The sequence below is a fragment of the Moschus berezovskii genome, chromosome 11, assembly GCF_049115385.1.
Source record: "Moschus berezovskii isolate FMDL1 chromosome 11, NW_MosBer_1.0, whole genome shotgun sequence".
Lineage (NCBI taxonomy): Eukaryota > Metazoa > Chordata > Mammalia > Artiodactyla > Moschidae > Moschus > Moschus berezovskii.
Genome location: NC_142470.1, coordinates 72345108 through 72362587, shown reverse-complemented (window position 1 = coordinate 72362587; position 17480 = coordinate 72345108). Strand labels below are relative to the sequence as shown.

Genomic DNA, 17480 nt, shown 5'->3' with positions numbered 1-17480 from the left:
TTTTAGGAAGGAGACAAAAAAAGAAGGTGACTGGAGGATCTGTATGCATTTGCACAGCTTATACATTGATGGGTTATACAGTGTACAGGCAAAAGGCTTTCCAGGTGCCACTAGTGATAAAGAACCCACCTGCTGATGCAGGAGACATCAGAGATGCAGGCTTGATCCCTGGGTAGGGATCCCACTTCAGTATTCTTGCCTGGAGAATCCCATGGACAGAGGAGCCTGGTAGGCTACAGGCTATAGGTTTACACAGAGTAGGACACAACTGATGTGACTTAGCATGCACACACACACACCTATAGGCAAAAGGCTATTTATTCACGATTGGGTGGAATCTTATAAAGCTAGGCTATGGTCTGTCTTATCTCTGCAGGACTGATTTACATTTCTTATAGGGTTTTTTGTGTTTCACTTTTTGTTGTGGTTACTATTTTTGCCTTGGGAGAAAACAGCTGTGAGAAATCATGTTTGGAGGATTGAACAGTTTAACTATGTTTAAATTATTATTATTATTTTTTTTTGAAGGCCACTGGCTTTATTGATTTAAAAAACTTTACAAGGACAGTAACTGTTCTGCCAAAAAGACTGCCAAATGGCATAAAAGAGACCTCAGGTGGGGTGGGGGGTGAGGGCCAGGAATCCACTCAGAAAAGCTGTTAATTATTGTCATGAAACTGGCAGGGAAAGAAGGAAGATGCATGCAAGGGTGAGAATTCCAAAAAAGTTGAAATGGTGAGGGGAGAGAACTCCCCAAAGGCCCTGGAGTACATGGGAGGTGTGCACGACAACAGTAATCTCTTCCTTTGTAGAGGACGGAAGGGGAGTCCTCACTAGGCTGCAAACTCTGGAGACTCAATGCTGGGGCTCGGGATCCGGGGCTCCGCAGAGAGCATCACAAGAAGGCGTCACACCACTCTCGCAGGCAGCCAAAGCAGTCCCGGGACTGCTTGGCGTTGGCGCCACACGTGTCCTTCAGCCATTCCCGGAAGAGGTCTTCATCTTTCTTTAGGACCAGAAACTGGCCGAGGACCACATAGGCCTTATCAAAGCCCCTTTCCTCCAGTTTCTTGCCCAGGACTTCGCCAATCCCGGCCAGGCTTCCCACTGGATTCTCCCCCATGGGCTCTGCCAGGAAGTCTCGGTGCTTTTGGGAGGTTGTCATCTCGATCAAGCTTAATATTGGGCACTTCTAGCCGGTTAGAGTCATAGAGTTGCGACACAACCCAGACCTCGCAAGCGCCCTTAGTAGGTGTTCATTTCCGATTACTTCGCAGGAAGCCGGACTGCCTTTTGTAGTCTTGCTTCTTGGGAAGCATTTCCGGCCTCAGGGAAATTAAATTAATAGCAGTCTTATCTTCACTTTCAATTCTCACTCCAGCCTACCTTAGTACCTTACACTTATGAATGTCTATGATCTCTGTGGTCTTAGCAGCCTGGCTATCTCTCTCACTGAGTGAATCTTGCTCTTGATATTATCTAGGCTCCATTTTCCTCTACCTCCTTTAGTAGTTAGCTTGTTCCCTTTTGATTTTTAATATCAAATGTGTTGAAATCTCATCATGAATAGCTCTTTTCTCATTCTCTACACCATTGTTATAACATGTGTGTCCCTTTGCTTTTGTCTGTTTTCATTTAATAGAGTTTAAAAGGGCAGAAGAAATGTGGCCTATCTCAACTCTGTAAAAACTTCCTCTTTTAGTTCATAAAGAGAAGCAGTGAAGAGTTTGTTGTAAAGCATCTGAATCACAGGAAGAAGTAGACTTGGCTATAAAAATGAAACAAAACAACCAGTGGTAGCTAACCCAAAGCAAAGATTCTTAAACTTTTATGTTCATTAGGATCACATAGAGGACTTAAAAAAAAAAAAAAAGAACAGCTGCCCAGACAAAATTCCAGACCTACCAAGGAAAAATTTTCAAGATCCTAGTCTTTACTTTGTCCACCTTAAAATATCAAATACAATATATTTTCCAAACAAGTTTTGGTGACTGTAATCTGTTGGCTCCCTATACACATGATTAGTTTGTTGGGTTCAGCACAAATAGAGTTACTTGAAGGTGTTAGCGCAATGTGACTTATGTGGTGTTTCACTGCCAAATAAAACATGAGCAGATAGAGAAGTCAGTATGATTTTATAAGGTACCAAATTTCATTGTTCAGCAAGGAGTCTAGAGGTCTTCATTTTTTAATTTCTCCTTAAAGCACTCTTAGACGGTGTGAACCCCAGAGGAAACCCTGTCTCTTTAATTCACTTACAGTTTTGCCCTTAAGGTCATGATGCATCCTGACTCCAAGTCTAGCCACACCACACTAGGGTGCTACTGTGAACACAGATTGGTAAAGGACATTGGTCAGGACAGATGATAGAAGGGATTCAAATTTTGATAATATAAAACTATGATTTTCAGATATATAAACAGTTCTTGTCTAGGATCAGGTTATTTTTCTCTCTTTTTCTTTAAGGAAAGACAAATCATATGGAGGCATATGATAGTAAAGGCTTAAATTAAAAAATAATATATATTTGCATGGTACTTCATAATGGAGGTTTTTAATAGAAGCATTTGATTTAAACATTAACAATCACTTTGCAATAATAAGGACAAAATTTGAATTATTTTTATTCTATATATCTGAGACTCACACATTTCCCCCCCAAGATCACATACATTTTGAAGAGTATATATTATAACTCAATGTCTATCTTTAAATTCTATTTGTTCCCATCATATAACATTGACTCAAATTCATCATTCAGAAACATTGACTCCTCCTGTAACTTCCCCACCAGTTTTGTAATCTTTCTATTACCTTACTGGCAGTAATCCAGGCTATCATCTATCATGGAAGCACCACACTATCAAACAGGCATTTGATTCCAAAATATCCTAATATGATAGAGCTTAAGGGATCAAATTCATAATTAAGTATCCAACTGGTGGAGTGTCAGCTCATCTGTTTAAAATGCTTGGTTAATTCTCTGCAGATTCCATTTCTATGAAAATCTTAGCGGTATTCAAAATCCCAAATTTTAAAGCATCAAATTAGGTAATTAGGGATAAGTTAGACCACCATAGCACAGTTGGGCTCAAGACTTTGTCACTAAGTGAAGTTGTAGAATATCTTTGCCATTACTCAGAATTTTTAAAAGTTAGTTGCAAGTCACTATATAATTTTATAATGATAATATCATCAGTCACGGTTACAATAGACAACATCCATGAAATAGTACCATTGAGGAGAAAGGAAGAATAGTATTTTCATTATAAAAATATAGCTAAACTCCTAACTCTATTATTTGCAGCTGATGATTAAAATAGAAAAATGATTTTTCCTATATAAAGGAGAGCTGTCAAATAAGTTAAGGTAAATTGTATTTCTAAATATGGGGTAAAATAAGAACCAACAGGTAGAGGGAGTCAGATTTTAGCTCAATATAAGAAGCAGCCACTCAGCAAAGAAATGGGTTGTTTTAGTGAAATGGTAAAATAGTCATCACTACAGATATTCTCTGGGGGAGCTTTGGAAAGGTTAGGTCCTCCTGTGGAAGGTTTGGTTAGATCTTTTCCACTTTGATACTGTGTTTCAATATTGTTACCTTCATGGCCAAGTAACCTTTAATGACCCAGGAAACTGTTATGTCCCTTCTATCTTGTAGAGAATTGCTGATGCATAAGTTCAGTTCAGTTCAGTTCAGTTCAGTCGCTCAGTCGTGTCCGACTCTCCGCGACCCCATGAATCACAGCACGCCAGGCCTCCCTGTACATCACCAACTCCCGGAGTTCACTCAAACTCATGTCCACAGAGTCGGTGATGCCATCCAGCCATCTCATTCTCCGTCGTCCCCTTCTCCTCCCGCCCCCAACCTTTCCCAGCATCAGAGTCTTTTCCAGTGAGTGAACTTGTCGCATGAGGTGGCCAAAGTATTGCAGTTTCAGCTTTAGCATCAGTCCTTCCAATGAACACCCAGGATTGATCTCCTTTAGAATGGACTGGTTGGATCTTCTTGCAGTATAAGGGACTCTCAAGAGTCTTCTCCAACACCACAGTTCAAAAGCATCAATTCTTCGGCAATCAGCTTTCTTCACAGTCCAACTCTCACATCCATACATGACCATGGGAAAAACCATAGCCTTGACTAGACGGACCTTGGTTGGCAAAGTAATGTCTCTGATTTTTAATATGCTATCAAGGTTGGTCAAAACTTTCCTTCCAAGGAGCAAGCGTCTTTTAATTTCATGGCTGCAATCAGCATCTGCAGTGATTTTGGAGCCCAAAAAAATGAAGTCTGACACTGTTTCCACTGTTTTTCCATCTATTTCCCATGAAGTGATGGGACCAGATGCCATGATCTTTGTTTTCTGAATGTTGAGCTTCAAGACAACCTTTTCACTCTCCTCTTTCACTTTCATCAAGGGGCTTTTGAGTTCCTCTTCACTTTCTGCCATAAGAGTAGTGTCATCTGCATATCTGAGGTTATTGATATTTCTCCCAGCAATCTTGATTCCAGCTTGTGCTTCTTCCAGCTCAGCGTTCCTCATGATGTACTCTGCATATAAGTTAAATAAGCAAGGTGACAATATACAACCTTGACGTACACCTTTTCCTATTTGGAACCAGTCTGTTGTTCCATGTACAGTTCTAACTGTTGCTTCCTGACCTGCATACAGGTTTCTCAAGAGGCAGGTCAGGTGGTCTGGTATTCCCATCTCTTTCAGAATGTTCCACAGTTTACTTATGATAATTATTTATATATAAGAACAATTCTTCATGATATTAAACTATTTTAACATCAGTGGGATAGGATTGATTTTAAAGCTTTTCTTCAATGAGAAAAGCTTTTTTTTTCTTCAATTTTTAAATATGTTTGAAAATAATGGGACAGTTGTCATTCTCATTTTTGTTTTATTACTTCCTAATCTTTTTAATTTCAGCTCTTGTTAGAATGCCCTATGTAACTAAAGCTTCCCTTGTAATTCATTGCAACAACCCTCCCCCCAATATCTATATACCCTTATGAGAAGGAGAAATGTCAAATAAGTGCACTGTAGTCCCATGGACCCTGTTGCATTCTCTCTTGGGGACCATCAAACTAATAGGATGCTTAAAAATCTGCCTGGGATCTTTTCTAATTACTGGCTTCTATTTGGTGTAATGCTTATTGTATTAGTTGCTTCCAGAACATGATTTTTGAACTTAGTTTACAATTTCAGTCTCCTGAAGACTTGTTTTGCATACTTTCATCAGTGGAGTACTACAATCTAGGGTCATCATTCAGTATGGAGGGTGATTGACTTACCTTGGGTTTTCCCAGTAACACATATTTTGACAAGGATTCTAATACAATAGTTCACTTGGAAGGTGATCACAGGGTCCCAGTGAGGGGGGATAAGTGAAACAACCTAAGATGACATCTTTCTTTATCCACAAAGTTCCTTCTGAGGACAACTCAAGTTTAATCCTACTGGGGTATTCTGGGAGTCAGTGTGGAACATAGTTATCTCACCTGAGGATGATGAAGCTGGAGCATTTATCCACTAAATCCCTTTCTGTCATTTGTCCTGAGCTGATTCCAGGGGCACTAACTCTGCCACTTCTGGCTTGCTCTGTGCCGGTGGGTCTGCTCCTATTGTTGAAAAATTCCTTCAGCCTGAACCTTCAGAAATGGTTCCAAACAAAGAGCTTTCGAACAGGTATAAAGGAATGCCAGAGCACTGACTGTGCCTGCCTCTGTGGCCTGTCTTTTTGCCTGGAGATTAGTTTAAATCAGAAATCTCATAAAACAGAGACTCACTTGGAGTCATGATTGGATGGTACTCTATAGATGGCTATGTCTCTCACAGAATTGTCTATGGGTACCCGGTATGAGGAACTTAACAACAGCACATAGGAGGAAAAACAAACGGAAACAATGGTCAAGCAGGTTAGAAACATGCTGGCTGAAACAAGCTTAAACATCTTAAAAAACTGTGCCCTAATAACGACAGATTTCCCAAAACAGCTTTTCCAAACCTGCTTGATATGTAGCATTTCCCAAACTAACTTAATCACAGAGCTCTCTTTTTATGGCCCATCCCTTGGGGCTGATATTCCATGAAACACACTGTGAAAAATGCTGATCTCGTCCAGTTCTCTCATGTTACAGCTAAAGTGATTGGAAGGTTGGAGGCCTTAAGACTGGTCAAGGTCAGGCAGGTGATTAATGGTAAAGCTGAGCCCTGGCCCAGTGCTTTTCACTCTGTCCTGCTGTCTCTCATTTCAGTTCAAGAAGCCCCTGGTGACCTATAGCTCCTGTTTCTTGAGCTGTTTTCAGATGGGATCTTAGCAGGTAATGATAGCCTCTGGATGTCAAGGGAATATATAGGCCTCAGTGCAAATGAGTTCATGAAGCCCAGCCAGCACACTTTGCTAGATATAGAATTGTATGTGTATGGGTTTGATCAAGAGGTTAGGCATGCCTACTCCTAGAGTTATTTAAAATGCTACATTTTCCTGCTATTCTGCTGGAAGAAAGGCAATGATATAAACTTCTAGAATGATTTGATAAGATTAGATAAGATTAGAACATACTGGGGAGGTGTTCCTTTTCCCTGATGAAAACTAGGAGGGGGTACCTACTTGCAGCTCCCATGATCAACTCTTTGATTCACAGTGCAGGCCTGGAGGGACACAGGCCTTGATTAGCCTTTGCTAATAAGGGAAACATAGGCCAGTACAGGCTGGGAGGCTGTCAGTATTTCCCCAGAGGACATAATCCACCCCAGCTAGAGATTTTAAGGGAATAAGAAAATGCCCATTGGTCCTCTCTTTCTCCTTAGCAAGAGCTGTCACATATTTGGGGCACTTACTTGTGGTAGGAATTGTACTTAACACTTTATTTAATTTAGTTCACTTAATCCTCATGACAACAATGTGAAGAAAGTACTGTTATTCCCTTTTATGTGAGCCAGCTGAGGCTCAGACAAGCTATTCAACTTGCACATGGCCCTAGCAGAGAGCAGGAGATTCCATTCCAGAAGTGGAAGTCCAGGCAATTTTAGCTTATGTGCCCTTCTGTCTAGGAGACTGCATTGATCTGTACTCATTAGTGTCATTTCTCAATGAGAAGACAATAAATCAAGAGCAAATGAAGCAAATCCAGTTGGTAAACTCGGTGAAAATTAAAAGTGGTAGTGATGGGAGCAGATTATCCTTTGCAAAAGAGCCAAACTTCTCCTCCTCCCAAATCATACAGTGCTGCCCCTAAGAAAGACATTGCAGTTTGATTTACCAAATAAAAATTATGACTACATTGTAGTCTCCTTTACAGAGGTAAATTGAACCCTTTAACATAAGAAAAGTATATATCCTCCGCTTATGGTCCTGGGGAATAGCAATGCTGGGCTGCAGCTTTTTAAAAAATAACTGTTCTTTAAAAAAAAAAAAAAAACTGTACCCACATAAGCTTTAACCTGAACAGATACAGTCGATGTTATTAAAATATGAAACTACATGTTTGGAGACCAGAGAAATAAGAGGATGATAAATCTGACTTTCAAGCTTGTACCGGTAACTGAAGGAAAAAGCATTTGGTATTGACTGTTGCTTTAGATGCCCTGATTGTGCTGGGTATGGTTTCAATCAATGAATAGTAGGTAGAAAGTAGACAAAGGAATAAAAAGATGAGATAGAGAATAATTTTTAGAGGGTAACAATTCCACAAAACTCAAGCAGAAGCAATAACAGTTTTTAGAGAAAGGGTAAGATAAATGGCAACTTTGGGGTATTCTTAACCATAAATGATATTCTTCTGCAAACCAAGGACAGAATCGGGCTCAATAAATGCCATGACAATATATAACTTTGTCCTGGTTCTCTGGCTGCCTGGGGAGCCAATGAGTCAATGTGAGATGTTCTCTCAAGATTCCCACAGTGTCTTATGCCTAATAGATTCAATAGATGAAGCTGAGGTTTTTAATGACTGGGAACTGGGCCTCCAGAGGGTTAAGTAGAATGAAGAGGTTTTCCCCTCTCCCCAGGATACTCACATCTTACAGATAAGAAGAATGTGTCTGACAAGCAGGGAGTTGGTGATGCTGTGGTGGAGTATAACGGGGAGGGACAGTAATGGAAACGTATTTCAAACCCCGACTTTGTGGGCAACTGAAAATCCTTGCTTATGCTGAGTGGGTTGTGCAAGGGGACTGAGGTCAGTCAGTAATAGCTGAAGAAGGAGGTTTTTGACTTAAGAAGATTGGGTGAAATGGAACAGATGAAGGCTGTATTAGGCACTGAGGTCACATCAGCCCAAAGGAGAGAAGTTGGCATGGATTATGTTGCCACACTGTAAGTACAAATATGTGAATGCTTAGCAAATTAAAGAGGCAATGAATGAAGGGTGGATTGCAAGGTGGCAAGATGAAGTTGCCAGAGTTATCATATGTCATTTAATCACACTGACATTTCACAGGCAAGAGGAAAACATGATCAAAACAGCACATAACAGTGTAAAGAGTAAGTGAATTAAAGTGAGGCACAGCTGTTTACTTCATAATAACTGTGTGAAAATGGGCAAATTATTTATTCCCTCTGTGTCATTTTGCCCTCATTTGTACGTGATGACTTTTATAACACCTAATATAACACAAAAGGTCAGAAATAGAGGCTTACTCTTATGCTCAGTGAAGTTATCACTAGCATTAAAGTTAATTATAAGCACAAGACATTATTATTAAAGTGAAATTGTTTTTAATACAGAGAAGTAAGTCCTATTTGCCAGTATGTAAGATGTAGTAACAGCATATAAAATTATATCAAGGATGAGATTTAGGGTAAGAAAGCAGAGGTTATAGACCTGGGTTCTTAATTTCAGTAGATCTGTGATTGAATTCAAGTTTTTCACTCATTAGCTACATTATGTTGACGTATACCTAACCTTATTTTGTTTGAACTATCAACCAGTCGACTCTAAAGGAGATCAATCCTGGGTGTTCATTGGAAGGACTGATGCTAAAGCTGAAACTCCAATACTTTGGCCACCTCATTCAATGAGTTGACTCACTGGAAAAGACTCTGATGCTGGGAAAGTTTGGGGGCAGGAGGAGACAGGGACGACAGAGAATGAGATGGCTGGATGGCATCACCAACTCTGTGGACATGAGTTTGAGTGAACTCTGGGAATTGATGATGGACAGGGAGGCCTGGCGTGCTGTGATTCATGGGGTCGCAGAGAGTCGGACACGACTGAGCGACTGAACTGAACTGAACTGAACTGATTAACTTTTTATTTTGTATTGGGGTATACCCAATAAACAATGTTGTGGTAGTTTCAGATGAAGAGCAAAGGGACTCAGTCATACATATACATGTACCCATTCTTCTCCAAACTTCACTCCCACCCAGGCTGATACATAACATTGAGTAGAGTTCCATGTGCTATACAATAGGTCCTCACTGGTTGTCCATTTTGAACATAGCAGTGTGTACATGACATTCTCAAATTCCCTAACTATCCCTCATGAGCTTCATGATGTTGATGTTTACCTTTTATAAGCCTTGGTTTTCTTACCTATAAAGTTGAAATGATCCCTATCCCATCAGTGGCTGTAGGTATTGTTGTTGTTGTTCAGTCACTCAGTGTGTCCGACGCATTGACACCCTATGAACTGTAGCAAGCCAGGCCTCCCAGTCTTTCACCATCACCCGGAACTTGTTCAAACTCATGTCCACTGAGTAAAGGATGCACCCAACCTTCTCATCCACTGTCGTCCCCTTCTCCTCCTGCCTTCAATCTTTCCCCGCATCAGAGTCTTTTCTAATGAGTCAGTTCTTTGCATCAGGTAGCCAAAGTATTGGAGCTTCAGCATCAGTCTTTCCAATGAAGATTCAAGACTGATGTCCTTTAGGAATGACCGGCTTGATTTCCTTGTAGTCCAAGGGACTCTCGAGTTTTCTCCAAAGCCACAGCTCAAAAGCATGTTCTTTGGCTCTCAGCCTTCTTTATGGCCCACCTCTCATGTCCAAACATGACTCAAACATGACCATTGGAAAAACCATAGCTTTGACTGTATGGACCTTTGTTGGCAAAGTAATGTCTCTGCTTTTTAATATGCTGTCTAGGTTTGTCATAGCTTTTCTTCCAAGGGGCAAGTATCTTTAAATATCATGACTGCACTCACCATCTGCAGTGATTTTGGAGCTCAAAAAATAAAGTCTGTCATTGTTACATCATTTCCCCATATATTTGCCATGAAGTGCTTGGGCCCAATGCCATGATCTTGGTTTACTGAATATTGAGTTTTAAGCCAGCTTTTCCATTCTCGTCTTTCAGTTTCATCAAGAGGCTCTCTAGTTCCTCTTCGCTTACTGCCATAAGAGTGGTGTCATCTGTATATCTGACATTATGGCTATTTTTCTCAGCAGTCTTGATTCTGGCTTGTGTTTCATCCAGCCTGGCATTTTGCATGATGTACTCTGCATATATGGAGAAGGAAACGGTAACCCACTCCAGTATTCTTGCCTGGAGAATCCCATGGACGGAGAAGCCTGGTAGGCTACAGTCCACGGGGTCGCATAGAGTCGGACACGACTGAGCGACGGAACGGAACGGACGGACTCTGCATATAAGTTAAATAAACAGGGTGACAATATACTACCTTGAAATACTCCTTTCCCAATTTGGAACCAGTCTATTGTTCTAATCTTGCTTTTTGACCTGCACACAGGTTTCTCAGGAGGCAGGGAATGTGGTCTGATATTCCCATCTTTTGAAGAATTTTCCACCATTTGTTATGATCCACACAGTCCAAGGCTTTAGCGTAGTCAATGAAGAGTAGGTTTTTCTGGAATTCTCTTGCTTTTTCTTTGATCCAATAGATGTTGGCACTTTGATATCTGGTTCCTCTGCCTTTTCTAAATCCAACTTGAACTTGGAAGTTTTTGGTTCACGTTCTGTTGAAGCCTAGATTGGAGAATTTTGAGCATTACTTTGCTAGCATGTGAGATGAGTGCAATGGTGCAGTAGCTTGCACATTCTTTGCCATTGCCTTTCTTTGGGATTGGAATGAAAACTGACCTTTTCCAGTACTGTGGCCACTACTGGGTCTTTCAAATTTGCTGGAATATTGAGTTCAGTACTTTAAAATAGCATCATCTTTTAGGATTTGAAATAGCTCATCTGGAATCCCATCACCTCCACTAGCTTTGTTTGTACTGATGCTTTTAAGGCTCACTTGACTTTGCACTCCAGGATATCTGGCTCTAAGTGAGTGTTCACACAATCGTGGTTATCTGGGTCATTAAGATCTCTTTTGTATATTCATGCCACCTGTGTATTCATGCCACCTTTTGTTAATATCTTCTGCTTCTGTTAGGTCCATAATGTTTCTGTTCTTTATTGTGTCCATCTTTGCATGACATGTTCTCTTGGTATCTCTAATTTTCTTGAAGAGATCTTTAGTCTTTCCCATTCTACTGTTTTCCTCTATTTCTTTGCACTGATCACTTAGGAAGTTTTTCTTATCTCTCCTTGTTATTCTTTGTTACTCAATTCAGATGGGTATATTTTTCCTTTTCTCCTTTGCCTTTTGCTTCTCTGCTTTTCTCAGATATTTGTAAGGCCACCTCAGACAACCGTTTTGCCTTTTTGCATCTTTTTCTTGGGGATAGATTTGATCACCGCCTCCTGTACAATGTTACGAACCTCTGTCCATAGTTTCAGGCACTCTGTCTATAAGATTTAATCCCTTGTATCTATTTATCACTTCCACTGTATAATCATAAGGGATTTCATTTAGGTCATACCTAAATGGTCTAGTGATTTTCCCTACTTTCTTCAGTTTAAGACTGAATTTTGCAATAAGGAGTTCATGATCTGAGCCACAGTCAGCTCCAGATCTTGTTTTTGCTGACTGTATAGAGCTTCTCCTGGTGGCTCAGAGGTTAAAGCATCTGCCTCCAATGTGGGAGACCTGGGTTCGATCCCTGGGTCGGGAAGATCCCCTGGAGAAGGAAACAGTAACCCACTCCAGTATTCTTGCCTGGAGAATCCCATGGACGGAGAAGCCTGGTAGGCTACAGTCCACGGGGGTCACAAAGAGTCGGACACGACTGAGCGACGGAACGGAACGGATAGAGCTTCTCCACCTTAGGCTGCGAAGAATATAATCAGTCTGATTTTGGTATTGACCATCTGGTGTTGTCCATGTGTAGAGTCGTCTCTTGTGTTATTGCAAGAGGGTGTTTGCTATGACCAGTGCATTCTCTTGGCAAAACTCTGTTAGCCTTTGCCCTGCTTCATTTTGTACTCCAAGGCCAATTTGCTTGTTATTCCAGGTATCTCTTGACTTCCCACTTTTGCATTCCATACCCTATGATGAAAAGGACATCCTTTTTTGGTGTTAGTTCTAGAAGGTCTTATAGGTCTTCATAGAACCATACAACTTCAGCTTCTTCAGCATAGTGGTTGTGGCATATACTTGGATTGCTGTGATATTAAACACTTTGCTTTGGAAATGAACAGAGATCATTCTGTTGTTTTTGAGATTGTACCCAAGTGCTGCATTTTGGACTCTTTTGTTGACATGAGGGCTACTCCATTTATTCTAAGGGATTATTGCCCATAGTAATTGATATAATGGTCATCTGAATTAAATTTGTCTATTTTGCTCCATTTTAGTTCACAGATCCCAAGATGTCATTGTTCACTCTTGCCATCTCTTGTTTGCTCACTTCCAATTTACCTTGATTCATGAGTCTAACATTCCAGGTTCCTATGCAATATTGTTCTTTACAACCTCAGATGTTACTTTTACTGCCAGACACATCCACACCTGGGTGTTGTTTCCACATTGCCTTAGCCTCTTCATTCCTTCTGGAGCTATTTCTCTGCTCTTCTCCAGTAGCATATTGGGCATCTACCAACTTGGGGAGTCATCTTTCAGTGTCGTATCTTTTTGTCTTTTCATACTGTTCATGAGGTTGTAGGTATTTAATTGAATAATACCTCCTAAGCACATGGAGTACAAAAAACACTCAGTGAATGTTAGAGCATGTACCTTTGTTGTGACTGGAAGATGAGAAGAAGTGACCTGAGGCAGATAGAGTGGAGCACAAAAATGTCCATCTACTCACAATAACTATAAAATCAGGAAGATGTGTAGCAACCAGAACCAGAGTAAATATGAGCAACAGGTCATATTGGTGCCATATCGTGAAGATCTATTAAGACCTGTGATGGGAAGTCTCAGGTTTGTGATCACCTCTTAAATTATCCCTTGAGAGGAAGAAAGTTGAGGCAGGTCTGTGAAAATAGAAACCCACATCTGAAATACTACTTGACAAGTCTCTCTAAGACCCAGTAACTCCCACCTCTTGGTATTCACACTGTGTAATCTTCTCTTGATTGTGGGCTGGGCTTCATGATTGCATCTAATGTATAAAATATTGTTAAAGTGATAGAATGTCATAAAATGAGGTTGCAAAAGTCTGAAATTTGTCTTGCTAAGATTCTCTGACCCTTTTACTTTGCCCTAATTAAGCCAGTTGCCACTTTGTGAACTTCCCTATGGACTTGCTTTATGATCACAAGTCCGACCTGTCTTATATGATAAAGTTGCTTCATTTGAAGTGAATAAAATATCATATTGCTATTAGAATCTTATTTTGCAGAGCATATGTTAAAAAACAATTTAAAAGTAAAGGGTGCTGCTGCTAAGTCACTTCAGTCGTGTCCGACTCTGTGTGACCCCATAGACGGAAGCCCACCAGGCTCCCCCGTCCCTGGGATTCTCCAGGCAAGAACACTGGAGTGGGTTGCCATTTCCTTCTCCAATGTGTGAAAGTGGAAAGTGAAAGTGAAGTCGCTCAGTCGTGTCCGACCCTTAGCGACCCCATGGACTGCAGCCTACCAGGCTTATCTCTAAAAGCCTGACTTATCATACCCATTCCTATGGGTTGTTGTAAGCACCTAATAAGTTAATGCATATACAGGTGCATGATATGGGACACTAACCTTTTTTTTTTTTAAGTTTACGGTGTTCAGATTTTTAAAAGTAATTAGAAGAATTAATTAATTGGAAGAAGTTGGAAGAATTTTTGTGCTTAAAATAGAATCTAGTTCTTTTGTCTCTGCCACATTTTGCCTTGACAGGCTGCAAAATAAATCAATCTATATTTATAGTATATCAGACTAGATAGAGAAACATAGCTATACTAGGCAGGAAAAAGCTTCTAATTTAAACTTCCATTAAAAGGATAAAATACCCCAAAATTCTTGTCCATTATGGATATTTATTTCCTTTTTTAATTATGTTTTTCCCATGTTAAATTGAATTATATTTTGGGAGATACAAGAAAAAAATGAAAATAAATATTTAAAAAGATGGTTCATATTAACTACCATTTTGACCCTTTAGGAAGTCAAAATTTATTTGGTAAGAATCTTACCAAACAAAAGCATTGTCCCTGAAATATATACCAGAGATCAGTGATGAATAAGACTTATCATATGGAGAACTGTGAACTGGAAGTAAGTCACAGAGAGAGTATCTCTCCCCTTATTTGGAGGCTAAATGTAGCCAACTTGTTTCATTGAATAAATATTAATTCAAAGTTGTACCAACACTGTTCTAGGGGCTTATGTTACATCACTAAATAAAATGAAGACTCTTGCCCTCATAGCACTTACACGTGTGCGTGCTAAGCCATTTCAGTCATGTCCAACTCTTTGTAACCCTATGGACTGTAGCTGCCAGCCTCCTCTGTCCATGGGATTCTTCAGGCAAGAATACTGGAATGGGTTGCCATACCCTCTTCAGTACTTGCATAGCAGATAATAAACATTCAACATAATAAATAGCAATTCATAGAGTATTAGAAGCAGTGTGACAGTATAGCAGGTAATCTGGGCATGTCTGGTGTTTCCCCGAAGATTTTTTTTTTTCCTTTTAAGCATTTAGGGCTACTGATAGGACTATCACTTGTGATACTCCTAATCTTTGGTGGTAGTGTGGTGTTAGAAATTAAATCCTCAGGAACTACTCTCATAGACTCAGGATATAGGAACTTTAGAGCTATAGTAAAATCACTATGAATTCTTTGAAAATCTTTGAGCATAAAATAATAGTAGTCAAATTATCTAGAGGTAGTACACTTCTGGGGAAACTGAGTTAATCTATGCAAAATCACATTATAATTTTTAAACATATTTATGTTAATATACTATTTTATGATGAGATAATGCCTCCTCACAATTGGGAATTTAAACAGACGTCAAAATAAGATTGACAGCAGAAAAACTACTTGTCAAACCCATAGGTTCTGAAATAGTAAATGACCTCTATAGGCAGAGTTACTTCCATTAGCTACGTACATCTAAAGGTTAGTCTGGGCTTTTCATCCAGGCATCCTAGATACACATTAACCTTTTCTAAATCAAACAATTTATCAGTCAGCATTTTGTTTCAGACAAGATACTTTATTCTAGATAAAGTATAAAATAGATTTATTATAAGGAATTTGGTATTTCACAGAATATCTATGAGAGCCAGGTACCAAGCTTAGATGCTATATAGCTTAAAAGCAGGAGAAATGCTTATCCTACTACAAAACTGTTTCAGTAGAAATATACTTGCTTTTTTCCACTAGTTAGTTGAATCTATAAACACAGGAATCAGAAACTAACCCTTTCCTATAGCTGGTTCAGCAAACCCAACAATTTCATGAGGCCATGTTTGCCAGAACTCCTCAGTCACAAACTGTTTACTTTTGCCTTTATTTTCCTGAGAATGAGTCTGCTTGATGAAAGCTCATCAAATGTCTACACCTCATGTTAGGGAAGCCTTGGAATGTTCATTTAGTGCTTCTACCAAAGAAAGGCTAGCTTCATGATATTGAAAAACCACCAGAATGGGGCAAGGATATTTAAAAGTTTTGGGCTGCCATAAATGACAGATGTGTCCTGAGAACCATGTTCATATTTTTTTCTGCAGTGATTTTGTTTCTGTTAGCCCTTACTTCTCAAAAGACCCAATTTGTGTCTATGAAAGATTTTAATTGTGTTATTTAAAAAGGTAGCTGTTTCAGCTCTTTTCAGGGTAATTACATGAAGAGAGAAGTATGTTGGCCTTATCACTTATTTTCTATATATAAATACAGGCCAATATTTGTTGGTTATATTTACAATTAGAGAAGTTGCATGAAGGTCTCTATCAGAGGTGTTTCTTAAGTTTTATGTCTTTCAAGAAATCTTTTCAAGTAGAGTACATTACTGCTGTTGGATGTCCTAATTGGTCTTGAATAGTACTTAGACAGATGCTACTAATGAGGTCTTCATGCTCATTTTGTCACATGTATATAGGTTGTGTTGAAAGTCTCAAATGTCTTAGGAAGATGCTTAATTTAGCTCTGCTTAAGTACATGGAGGCTCTTATATCGTAAAATATAGAAAGGCATAATATAAATGAGTAGCATGGGATAGTTCAGTCCAGGAAGTGAAGGATATCTTTTCTGGAGGAGCAATGGGATCATATTTGGATTTTTTGTTATAATAATTATTCCCACTCCAGCAACAGAGGGCTGTAACTCTACAGTTTTGATAACAATAAATGGCTAAGATGAAGCTGGAATCTTCCTTCTTAGTCTAATAGCTAACTACAAGGTGGGAATGAAAGAAAATCTATCTCTTTTTTTTTTTCCTTAAAGCTATTTTCAGCGAGCCATCCTATAGCACGCTGAAAGTATAGCATTATGTGGGCAATGTAAAGGACCATACCTTTCAAGTAAATGGACACTTATCCTATGAAGATGTGAAGAGGTAATTGGAGTCCAAAGTGTCAAGGTTACTGAGGCATTTTGAAGAAGTTGGGCTGGATTTTGTACTACATGTATGATAATGTTCTCTATAGCCTCAAATCTTTTTTGTAGTTTGCTTTTGGAATTTAACACGCTAGAGTTAGAAAATTTAGAAGTTATTTATTCAGAGGTGGTATTTCTGTGACTCCCAGGGAAATTGATAATTGATAAACAGGAACTGTGTTGGTGTCATTTTGATTATTTTCAGTTTCAGGGTAAAAAAATAAAAAAAAAAAAACCAATCTCTGCTGTTGGTATTTTTTCTCAAATGTTAGGATTTGGGCTTTTAAACCTGAGGCTGGACAGCTCTGATGGAAAAGACAGGGCTTCACCCATGAATCCAGATCTTCTAACCCCTCAATTTTTGAACTGAGTTGTACATTCACAAGACCCAAATCATCGGCATTTCTTTAATAGCTACTTCATAGGTATAGAGGATTCCCTTTTTCAAGGAGATCAAAGAATGTATTAATTTGCTATTTTTTTAAGTCTAAGCAGTATTCTGAGGGAGAGAAAGATCATAGTTAGTGAATTTCTTTAAGTTTCCTTCTGTCTATTTCTAAATGTATCTGAGTCAGTTTCCTTCCCTATATTGTTCTCTTTTATCTCAGTGAAAAAGGGAAAAGGAACAATGTGAATGCATGGAC

General features: G+C 39.3%; 1 pseudogene; it reads right to left on the bottom strand.

The window, feature by feature from the left end:
* Nucleotides 1-503: 503 nt before the first annotated feature.
* On the bottom strand, nt 504-1206 carry LOC148776196 (barrier-to-autointegration factor pseudogene; annotated as a pseudogene).
* Nucleotides 1207-17480: the final 16274 nt, after the last annotated feature.